General features: G+C 33.9%; 1 protein-coding gene across 4 annotated transcripts in view; it reads right to left on the reverse strand.

Annotated features, from left to right (window-relative positions):
* LOC110379233 (uncharacterized protein) overlaps positions 1 to 13,054 on the reverse strand; it is a 236,875-nt gene that overhangs the window by 166,946 nt on the left and 56,875 nt on the right. The window lies entirely within an intron of this gene.

Raw genomic sequence — 13,054 nt, forward strand, 5'->3', positions numbered from 1 at the left:
TAACTAGTCTTTTTAATTTACCATTATCACCCAGTATTTGGCACAACAAACTAGTGTAGGTACAACTATGCCTTTAAAGTAAATATGTCTAGAAGAAACATGAACGTTCGAAATATTTGGCAATTAGCAGTGTGAAAAAATTAATCATCAATTTAAGAGCCTGACTTTTATCGGTGCAGCTCCTCCCATTTACTCCTATTTGGTCCGTTTTAATGTCTTAGTTTTTACACTTTTTACCCGTATTGCTAGCCATAACCCACGTTGGTGTGTACCTTGTACGTTCAAACAGCAAAGTCACAATAACTTCAGTATTTTTCTTCCTAACCTGGGCTCAAAGCCACCAATTCAACAATAGCTAATTCACTAGAGGCAATAACTAACATTCTCGAATCGGAAAGATAAACGAAAGCAATTTATATCGACAATACATCATGCCACGAGATCCCTCCCTCTTTATTATCATGAAATATGGCAGAGAAGTCGAACCTACGCCGTAATATGGGCATTTCAAACAATGGAAGGAATTCCTAATTCTTCTTTTATGTAAGAAAAACTTCAGTTAATCATGTGGGTGCGACTGGATAACATATTTCATTTTAGGAACTTAATATGAACTGCTGAAACCTACTAGTTAAAGATATATGGACACCGGACCAAAAGTACACCTTAACTTGTTACGATCCCATCTATTTGGATGACCATTTCACTCCGAGAAACCACTTCATACCTTCAATGACTATAGGTTACTTAAATCCACGAAATTCATCATTGGTCTAGCCTTTTTTCAACTTTTTTGCTGTCGGCCTCCAGTTAACTGACTGCAGCTGAGTACCACTGTTTTAGATGGAGCAGTCGTCAACCTAACTCCCTCAACCCGTGCATCTACGTCGATTCAACAGATCTTGGTACAATTGGTTGTCAGACTTTTTTGCTTTCGAGAATGCCAAAGATTTATAAAACGGACGTCTTTTACATCCAAATCTTACACACTTGAGTTCCTTAGAAAACGATAACAATATCTTAGACCCAAAATTTATCTTTCCAGCAACAGACTTTAGATAAATACACCAAGTGACACTAAGTCATTATTTTAAAGTTTCTTATCCACTAGTGAAGTCGTGAAATGGACCGAAATGTTTATTGTTTCAGTCTAGACTAGATTTAGATCGCTATTTAGATGATAATAAAATTCTAACTGCGTAATTTGAGCAGCCGAGTTTATTTATCGCTCGTTATGTTTACTGTGATGACCATTTAAACGGAAAATACTGAATATTTTTTTGAGAAAATTAAGTTAGGCAAAAAAAACTGATGATCAAAATTTATTTAACAAGCTTTCTGTGTACAGACAATCAGGGCATTCCCTTTGTTTAAAAATGTACTTTATCACTGTAGATATAAAAGTCATTATAAATAAATGTGCCCAGCAATTTAGATGGCACGTACAACGTTTTAAAAGCGTCATTATGCGCCATCTCGGTAATGTGCTATCGTTTCAACTAATGTTGGTTAGGTATGTATGTATGTATGTAAGTTATATACTACCTCTAGTATTGTTAACCAACGTATCTGTATTGACCAAATAGTAATGTTCTTAACGAAATAGAAGTCTTAGAAAGCCACCGCCCTCAGAATACATATTTATTGAGTAGCCAAGCCAGTTTCGTTTAAATTATGAAATCATCTGTACGAAATCAAAGAAAGCGTAAATCCTGAACTACTATTTTCTGGCTACATTTTATGTAGCTTATCATAAAACACAAATAACAAAGTACAAAGATTGTAAAGAACACCTCCTACCCTTACACAGTTATTTCCACGAAAAAGATGCTGAAATTCGATATAAATATGCACGGCTGTAATTCAGAACTCACGTACGCCTTAAGAGCGCTATTACGAGTCATCTTGCTAATGTCTACCATTATTCTGTATGCCTTTTTATTTTATCTTACGTCTGCTGTAATCATAAGGAATGACTTTTATATTCTACGTGAAGATATTTTAAAATTTCCGTGGTTTTATGAAAGGCGTTTGTACTTTAAGAGAGTTAGGTATATTGTAACAAAATCGTCATTGAAACTATCATATCGCAGATTGACGATGATGTAGGGACGTAATAACGATGGCCTCAATAATATTATAGAGGTAAAAATGGAAGTAGCCCTATCTGTCAGTTCAGCTGTCTCGCCAAAACTACTGAACCGATTTATTTGAAACTCAGTACACCGATAGTCTAGAACCTGAAAATGGATATGAGCTGCTTTATATCTAGGAACAAATAGAATTGTATACAAAAAGTATAAACACTAGGTATATTAATAGAAATAAATAAGTTTGTAATAATAAAAATAAAATAAAAACTTATCCCAGTATTTATGAAGCGTTTTACCAATATCTGACATCACATACAGTCTTAAGAGCTCCAATACTGAAAATGTAGCCCTTTTCACGACACTTGAGAAAGAATTAAGGTCTAACCAAGGTCGCCTCGGCCTCAAGCCTTAAGTACGTAATGAACTTGAACTTACGAGAATTTTTGGCTGTAAATTATAATGAAGAGTTCAGAAAAATAAAAACCGGCCAAGTGTGAATCTCGCACGAAAGGTTCCGTAAGTACCATTATTTAGAAAATGAGCAAAAAAATCACGTTTTTATGGGAGCCTCCCGAAATACTTATTTAGTTCTAGTTTTCAGTATTTGTTGTTATAACGGCAACAGAAATATATCATCTGTGAAAATTACAACTCTCTAACTATCACGGTTCATGAGATACAGCCTGGTGACAGACGGACGGATAGACAGACAAACGGACGGACGGAGAGAGGAGCGAAAACAATAGGATCCCGTTTTACCCTTTAGGTACGGAACTCTAAAAATGTTTACTTAAGCGTTTACTTAATCATAAGATTTGTCATGTTTTAAGCCATTTCATTAAGAAACCCTTTATTTTAAGTCAGTTTCCAGATGGGTACTAAGATATTCCTATTGGTTAATAATCTCTCTATTGACAGCACTGAAATGAACCAATGACTCTTTTAACTAGACTAAAAAAATATCTCCCTTTCTTTGCATAGACTTTGACTTGAAATACCTATTTAAATATTCAATACAGTATATCTTATTTTGTAAAAGATTAAAGGCAAATTTGAACAACAATTTCAGGTCTATTTCGATTTTTTTTTATGTATCTAGACCGCTTACGAAAGGGTCAGACCGTAACTAAACCCTTTTGTGTGTAAACCCTTAATTCTTACCTATTGTTCAGAAAACATTTTACTTTTATTTTCATATAGGTAAGGTTTTAGTCTAAAAGGATAAAAAAAGCTGCTAAGGTAAACTTGCTTACACGCTGTAAAAACGTAGGGAACTTTAAAAAAAATGTAAGGAGAGTAAACAAGTAAAATCAAATGTCACGTACAAAACAATTTTTTGCCCGGTCCTACTGTGTACATCTGCATTAAAAGTAACACCCTTTCTCGATAAAGTAAATGGGCTATCCGAATTGCAACACTTCTTCAAATCATACCAATAGTTCCTGAGATCAGCATATTCAACCTAACAAATTTTCCGCTTTAAAATATTAGTATAGATAACTCTAGCCTTATTTATATCTAGGTAATGTTTAAAAGGGTTTTTTTATCTCAGCCATGTTTTAAAAGTAGGCTCACAAACCCTGAATCTACCTGAAAAAATATTCTGTATCCCGAGTAGGTTTAATTTATTTATATTAGTTTGTAATTATATTTTTCTATCCATGCATTACTACACATCTGAATACAAAAAGATTCGTATTTTTATAATATTTTTCGATCTCCTATATTCAAAACCTATATAAAAACCTCCTTATTTCATTCAAACAGGGCAGCTGAAATCGACAGGCGAGAAAGCGAATCGGAGTCTTTGTAATATTTCACGACAGTAACACAAAAAAACTTTTTTTTCTTATTTATTGCCTGACCAGGGAAATAAAGTGCTTCAGCATTTGAAACCGAAGGTTTTTAGAAGTTATAGTGATTGGATATTTTTTTGGAAGTGAAATATCTTCCATATGTTATTGGAAGAAAACCGGCCAAGTGCGAGTCGGACTCGCGCACGAAGGGTTCCTTACCATTATTTATAAAACGGTCAAAAAAATCACGTTTGTTGTATGGGAGCCCCCAAAATATTTATTTAATTCTAGTTTTCATTGTATTTTTTGTTATAGCTGCAACAAAAATACATCATCTGTGAAAATTTCAGCTCTCTAACTATCACGGTTCATGAGATACAGCCTGGTGAGAGATGGACGAACGGACAGAGGAACGAAAACAATAGGGTCCCGTTTTACCCTTTGGAACCCTAAAAAGACATTTTCCATCCGTATTTTTAATAAACTATCAAAGTATATATTTAGTACGTGTAAGCTCGTAATCCTCAAAGTTATTCTAATTAACGCAAACATTGCTCAAGTAAACATGATAAGGTATTAATTAATTATATTAGAAACTAAATGGAATTATCTACGTACCAAATTCTATAACTCGTTCAAAATCTGAATTTAACTATTAAAACAAGAGATTTCAAACAAAATGTAATTTGCAATTTAATGGAATATTTATTTTTCACTGTGACTGATTTTGCATAAGAAAATATCGTTCAGTTTGCATGAAAACAACCGAAAATATTCCATGTTTTGAATTTTGAGTTAATTTGCGATGCAAGTTTAATGCGGGTGCATAATATTGGATATTATATCAGACGTGCGTTATTTTATGCATGGCAATACAGCAACTTCTTATTTCAATTTTTATAGTGAAAAATGCTTAATAAATATGATTGTAGTACCTACTTTTAAAATTGCTACTTAGATACACTATTTTTATATTTTCGATGATAATTAAAATATAATTAATTTCGTAGAATCAAAATTGAGCAACAAAATGAGCAGATAAATACTTGACCTACCAAAATGTAATCATATTCAAAGGTCAAGAACGAAATTAACTCATAATAATTCAAATCTTAAACCTATTTTTGTTTGAAACTAACCGTAATAACTCTTCTTGAGTTAATAATCTTTTTAACTTAAAACTTTTTCTGAAAACACAATTAAGAAATTATATTATTTTTCTGAGTCAAAATACCTATTTACTTGTATTACGTAAAATACAAAAAATATTACGAAAAAGTAAAGCTTATCAAGTTTTTACTTTGCTTTAAGAAAATAGAAGAGCCACTACAACAAGAAAATATATATGTAAACCGTCAAATAAACAAAATTACAAGATGACCACATTTCTTGAGAAAATCCCGCCTTTCATTGTTGTACCTTACAGAATTCATGGACATCCTAGTTTAAATTAAAGGATAAACTAAACACAGCTACACCAACGGTTAACAACCAACATGTAGGTACCTAGGTATATATCTTTGTTAGTGTGGTACTACTCTCTTATATACTCCGCTTATGTACTACTCTTATGTACTCTCTTATGAACTCCCGTTATAAACTCCTCTTATGAACTCTCTTATTTACTCTCTTAATGTACTCTTGTTTTCTATTTTATACCCTCTTATGTACTCTCTTATGTACTCCTCTTCTTATGTACGTCCGTGTGATCCAAGCTATACCACCTTTAGATGCACATATCTAGGTATTTGCTAAATAAACTAGTTTAACTAGGTAGACAGTAACTACATGTGGTTTCCGTGGAATGCCTATGTTAGCCTAGGAAATACCGCGGTGGTAGGGTAGAATGCATAGCAATGCTGAGTAATTTCAAGGTTAGATTATATGCAATTTGTTGGTCATTATTCTGTACTAATAAAGTGTTTTTTTTTTGTTTGTTCTGTTGGCAAGCTACACTATCCCCGGATGATATAGTTTATATTTAATCCGGTTACGAGAAGTGGTTCCCCCGAGAAAAAGGCAGTAGTTTACAAAGATATGCTTATTGATAAATTAAAAATAATGTTTATTTTGCAAATCAATTGAAATTATCTTGCATGTTTGATTATTATGCTCTTCTGAAACCTTAATATGATATGAAGGGATAAAAAATATTTCAATACAATAACCACAATATTTTTAACAATAGTTTATTTTAGAGCAGATTATTCATACAAATAAGAAGTAAAAGACGAGTTAAATACTACCGTAATCTGAAAAAATGCAATAAGGCAAGAAAATTATTTATTAAAACGAATAAAATAGCAATTCTATAAACATACACAATATCCACACTTTCTAATCCGTAACACTTCATTAAGAGGCTCTCTTAGACGAAGCTAATTTTAAACCGCAGTTCAACAGCAATAAGAAAACATCATAACAATTTGGGCTCAACAATAATCCTCTCTTTGTCATGATCTACTTAATGAGCGTTACATAAAGTTTACTTACGAAACGACTTAAAATCCTCTAAAGTATGCTCACTTCGAAACATCAGTTTATTACGCACCATAAAAGTGTCTTAAGGGATGTCTGAGAGCCTCTTACGCCTATTTAGGACTGGGACGATCAATTTTGAGATCAACGTTTAATCAAATTAATTCACGCTGTTTTGTAAGAGAAGGTAATTCGATATTTAGGTTCACACAACAACTGTTCACTTTGAAAATTGTACGTGAAGAGTCATAGTCAACAGTTTTAAAGATACTGACATTATCGGTGAACTTGAGCCTTACAGTGTTAAATTAATTCTGCAATTTTGAATATCTGTTCTTCATGATTATTATGTTTCTAATGACTTAAACCTGTCTTTGTACTTTTTGGATCCCGTTGTGTCGTGCAATGTCAATCAATGACAATTAAAGCAAAAACATAGCAATTTTATTTATTTGAAAACTTTTTCTTTCAGTTTTTGGCCCTATAATCTTAAAGTATGCGATTTTAAGTGTAAATTGCATGTTCTGGGTAGGTACTCGATCGGACGGGCTTTCCTCTTTGACGAAGGAATAGGTTAGTGTCATCTCTTGGGAAATTATGGGTGCCTAGTCTTTTTAGAGACGTGATAACAAAATATAGTTTGAGCAAGATTCGTGTGACAGCTATCTTAAAGTAAAGAACAAAGGATGTTAATGGTATCCTGGTTTATCACTTGCGATTTTTAGAAACGTTTAATCAAAATCGGCTCAGCTCTTTTAAAGATGTTAGGTATATAAGTATATGAAGGTTTTAACAACCATTTTGTGTGATTAATTTTCACACGCATTTAACCATCAAATCAAGTTTTCATAGACCTATAAAAACATCGTGAATATAAAGATTTTAATGTGGTAAGGTTAACTCGTATTATGTTCTATCTGGATTATGGGAGTTTGTAATAATGTTAAAGCTTATAAACTAAGGGTTAATGGTTCAGCATAATGTGTGCCATAAAAAGTTCCTCCTTACCTACACTCCTTACTTAGTATTGTGAATGCCTAAGTTAGTCTGTTCACTACCCTCTTCTAGTTTAATCACTATTGAGGATGAGAAGAAGTTATTTCCTTCATATTGAGGGAGCTGCCATTTAATCTCTGAATAATACCGGTAAAATACTTAAATGAGTCCAGTTGGAGAAAACATAAAAGTGATAAAATATAAGTTTCACTAACTGGACACGAATGAAAATCTTGACGTGGCGAGTTGACGAAATGACAAATGTACAAATTTTGAGTTTCACGAACTAGACACATTCGTGGTGAGTTTATTGTGGCGAGATGACGAGTAACTAAACTACTAAACTAACTCAACCCCTTGGTCGGTCTTTTATTTACCTCACTTAAAGCTAGTTTCTAAAGACCTTTCCTTTTGAGGGTTTTTGAAGAAAAAACTAGAAATTGGCGGTATGTACCGCCAAAACTGGTAATTGATAACAATCTTTTTAAAGAAATTAATTAAAACGAAACATTCAACTTAGTAATTAAATAACTTTAACAATAGCTACTCAATTCCTCAGTCAAGAACCACTTCAAATTCATAATTATTTTACAATCAAATTATAAATAATACGATATACATTTCAGTACTCTAAATATTTATACAAAACATTTCAAACTGAAAACGTAAACAAATTTTCATCTCACAATTTCATTTGAAATACAATAGAAGCTTAGAATTATTAGGCTATCCAAATTATGATATAATTCTGTAAGTAATAAGAGTCAAAGGGAACACAATTATTGTTGGCAATATTATAAATGTGTAAGTAACTCTGTTTATATATCGCGAGTAGGTACATAGCCGCATATAGTCCAGCTAGAGCCTGAGCAAGGATATAGGCTACATTTTATCCAAGTGTGAAAAGTGGCCATGCAGATAAAACATTGGGAAGCAGAAAATTCAGCATACTTTAAACGACACTGCAAACTTTTCGTTTTTAACAAAAGTCGACCAATAGTTTGTTTGGGCTCATAAATCAGTATGGAGCTGGATGGCAAAACACACAAAGTGGACCCGTGCACTCAATTCTTAGACTTAGGCGATTTCTAATACTCATCATCCTCCGAGCCTTTTTCCCAAACTATGTTGGGGTCGGCTTCCAGTCTAACCGGATTCAGCTGAGTACCAGTGCTTTACAAGAAGCGACTGCCTATCTGACCTCCTCAACCCAGTTACCCGGGCAACCCGATACCCCTTGGTTAGAATGGTGTCAGATTTACTGGCTTCTGACTACCCGTAACGACTGCCAAGGATGTTCAATGACAGCCGGGACCTACAGTTTAACGTGCCATCCGAAACACAGTCATTGGTGTCTAAGATATACTTAGAAAGTACATACAAACTTAGAAAAGTTGCATTGGTACTTGCTTGACCTGGGATCGAACCCGCGCCCTAATACTCGAGAGGTTGGTTCTTTGCCCACTAGGCCACCAGGATTTCTAATACTCATGGATTAAAAAAACAGAGGCGCAATTCAATCTTGCTTAAACACTAACAATACTTTTTAAAATAAATATTAATGAACAACAAAAAGCCTTTAATCTTATCAACGTTTCATTATCCCTTGTACAAAAAATCTGAATTGAAAAAATCCATTGCTATCGGAATATTAATTCCACAATGTGAGCATTGAAGATGTTCGATTGGGCTGTCATTGTATGCCCGATTCACCCTCTATGGGTCAAATGAGACGTTCTAGCCTAAAGTTTACCTACTAATATTATAAACGTGTGTTTATTTGTTTGTTTATTTAAAGTATAATAGTGTTTAAGTGGCAACTGCGTCTATATTGAAATAAGTTGCGGTTTCACATGCGTTCTGAGGAGACTTGTTATGAACCAAAACAGACAGTAATATGTCACCGATGGCGATGCAAAGATATCTGGCTGTGTCGTCAGCAGTATTTTATGTAATTTAGTTTAGCAGTTTCCTCTTTAAAATATAACAGACAGACACACACATTGACAAAAGTTAGGTATATTTGGATTTCATGATTGAATTATTGGAGGATTTTAAATTGATTGAATATTTTAATTTAATTTATAATTTTATTAACACAGATTTTTACTAATAATGTTACTAAGCATTCATGAGCACATTCATTCAAAGTGAGATCTATATACGATTTTATACTTCAGCACAAATTAGACAGAACCGCGAGAAAAAGCTAGCTACTAGATGAATTTATGCTAGTTCGCGTAGTTTGATAGTTTTATGTAAAAACTTGTTTTGTTCTAAGCGATGAACGTTACACATCGGTTAATTCTCATGCGAGGAAACTTCTATTATTTGAACGTGTTTCGAATTAAATTATATTGTTCAGCTAAAACTCTCAGTGAAAGTAATTTCAGTAATTTCAGTTTCATTTTATGTTACAAGCATGTTTATTTTACAAGATGTATCTAGATAATCTTCTAAATGGATGTGTATAATGAAACTAGATAAGTAAATATTCATGCACGAATAACTTTGTATGTACGTACGTATAATGGATGTATCTATTTGGAAAACATAGGTGCTGATAAGGTGTTTTAATCCGATTGTACTAAATTGTTTTCTCACGTTAAATCTACTAATATAACCTATATAAGTAGATTATATATCATATAGATATCAGCGTATAACACGTTCATAAGGGCTTGTAGATGTCTAAATAAAATAGATAAATGATTTGACTTTAAAATAGTCGTTGTATAGATGTGTGTATTATTCAGTTGTTACTTTTTGTACAATCCAGAATTCTTTGTTTCAAACTTACTCTGTTGTTTTAGCTATTAGCTATATTAACGCTAAATACACTGGAAAATACCTAGACAGACATACCTCACTTCAACCATATTCTAGAAAGCCAACTCAGCGATCCATGAAAGAACTCCTGGAACCAGTCGTCTGATGAAGCGAAAGTTAAACTCGCCAAAGAAAAATCAACATTGCACTCCTTGATTTTAAGTCGAAAGTAAATAAACTTGACTCGTAACTTTCTACTTTGAGGCTTCCTTAGACTGTGACGAAGTTAGAGTTCAAATATATTCTAACTTTATTAGCATACATATGTATGTTTTACTAGCTTTCGCCCGCGGTTTCACCCGCGACCCGATATAACTGCTTCCCGTAGCCGGACGAAAACTATCCTTTGTCCTTCTCCCGAGACTAAGCTACCTTCCTGATTTTCAGCTTCTAAGGTTCAGCCATTCTTGAGTTATAAGTAGTGTAACTAACACGCCTTATTTTTTTATATATACAATAGATTTATTGTGCCTAAAAGATAAAGAAAACGTCCTAATAATTTACTCACCCATCGATTTCTCAAGCCCTATATCAAGATCAACCCAAAAAATATTGGTAAATCGCACCACTACCCAAATCACAATTCATACGGGCGTTCAACCCAAAATACGATAACAGGCTTCCATTCCATGAAATGTTTCCCAAATTTATATTCGTTTTGGTCCAAATGTGCCCTAAATCGTAATGACTTAGAACCGTCCTGGGATTGCCGTGTGGTGTTCGTGAAACATGAGTCTATTGTCACTACAAATCCTTTGGTTTGACGTTTGTTTTGAATAAGTATTGCTATCCATATTATAGTTTAGTTATCACCTAGTGGATTTTTTATGTAGTTTGTAGCTTCCACCAGCGGTTTCAGTCTTATACTGATCTAAGTATCTAAGCCTTCCTCGATAAATAGACTACACTAGAAGAAATTTTTAAATCGGTCGAGAACCTAGATCCAGAGATTCCAGAGAAATGGTTCAAGCAAAGTAAGCAAGTAGGCATAAGTTAAAGATCTATTTACAATCGTACTATGACTACAAAAGTAATGCTTATGAGTACAAAATCCGTGACATTTACTCAAAAACTCACTTTCATACTGTAATTATGTGTGCGGAACAAATATGCAAATAACACAGAACAGAAACATTGAAAAGGTTCATTTTGTGCAATGCTAAAAGCAAAAGTTGCTGATGTGCAGTATTTTTAAGTTAGAAAATGGTTTGTGAAGAAAGTGAGTGGAAAACATTGTTAAGTTGCACTGTTCATTGTTGATTGCAAATATTTGTTACGACAAAAAACTAGCTATGAATAATTGTATTATCACTTGATACTTATTCTAATATCCCTGGACCTATCACTGTTATTTACATTGAAATCCCTAGACGCTGGGTCTAGACGCAATTCAGCTAATACATAAACTACTACTACCACAAATAAGTTAACCTTCTATTTTACCTACTCAGTGGTTTCAACTTATCGTGTAGAACTTTATACCTACACTATTTGGCAAGCTATGCCGATAGGGACGAACTTCATACAAGTTATATTGACTTTAAAAGGTGGTATTTACTTAAGTTACCTATGGTTTACGTTCGCAGTTTGCTTTGCTATGTTCACACAAAGTTACTTAGTCCTATGAATAAGTTACAGATTTGGAGTCCCCTAGGTAGGTAGGCTAGAGAGGAGCTCGTGGTAACCAAGCCTAAGTTATCAAGCAGTTCGATTGAAGGAATAGTTGAGCAACGCTTGGCATGGTTCGAATTGTGGATCAGTGACCATTCGTGCCATAATGAGTTCCCCCGTGTTTCGTTTCGGAAGTCACGTTATTTGTGAGTCCTGGCTTTTTTTTATCTTGATATCTTTAATTTTACTAGAAAGTTAAATAGTTGGTAGTTCCATGTAAAACACTGGTAGTATTAAGCTTTAGACAGTTAGACAGATACACTAGTAGCTGCTTATTTCAAAGCATTATATCTCATAAACAAACCGCATTAAGTATTGATCGAGCTAATCAGAAAATCTACCAGAGACTCCATTCTATTTTCTTCTACATAATAGCTGAACCTTTATTGTCTTCTCCTGTGTGGAAACCTACATTAAGTTGTTCCAAAATAATCGGCCTTCGCAACTATAACCCGCTTAATTCCCTTTGTCTCCTTAAAGCACGTTAAGCCAACTAATACTAAGGGCTCCCGTTTTCATCGTACGACTCTATTTTCGTTGGGCCCCCCACGGAGGAAGGAAAGATGAGCGGAGATGCCATGAAGAAGGTAGGCCTTCTCTCTTTGATCTACAATCAAGTAACGTAAGCCTATGTTTAGTTACTAGAACTAACGATGCTTTTGGGTACCATGTCAAATCAAAACCAATTTGTCAAAAATTGAATTTGATTGATTGGCGATTTCCAAAAAGGCGTGTAAGGGCGGAGCTAACAACGTTTCTCGTCCTTCAAACACCCCCATTTTGGCGCGCTACTTTCTTAGGAGATTTTGCGTTATGACATCTCCACTAGTCATTTTGTTCTCCATGGAGCACCCGTACTTCCCGGGATTCAAAGATCCGAATCCCGTGGGACGTCGAATTTCTCGAATTTTCGATTCCAACTGTCAGTGCCTCTCAACTACATTGCTTTCAATTTAATAAACATTAATTTGAGCAGTGCTGTGCTGGAAAATCGAACTATTACTAGGAATATGGAAAATTTTAGAGAGTTAACTTTGTAATTTATGTAAATATATTTATTTAGGTAAATAAACTCTTCAAGACATTAGTCCTAGCATATAATGTTGCAAAAAAATATTTACTCTGTCAACCATTTATTTGTGCTTACAAAAAAGTGAAAGGTGTCCCGGTATCCAAAAAGAAAGAAAGAAA

The sequence above is a fragment of the Helicoverpa armigera genome, chromosome 18 (assembly GCF_030705265.1).
Source record: "Helicoverpa armigera isolate CAAS_96S chromosome 18, ASM3070526v1, whole genome shotgun sequence".
NCBI lineage: Eukaryota > Metazoa > Arthropoda > Insecta > Lepidoptera > Noctuidae > Helicoverpa > Helicoverpa armigera.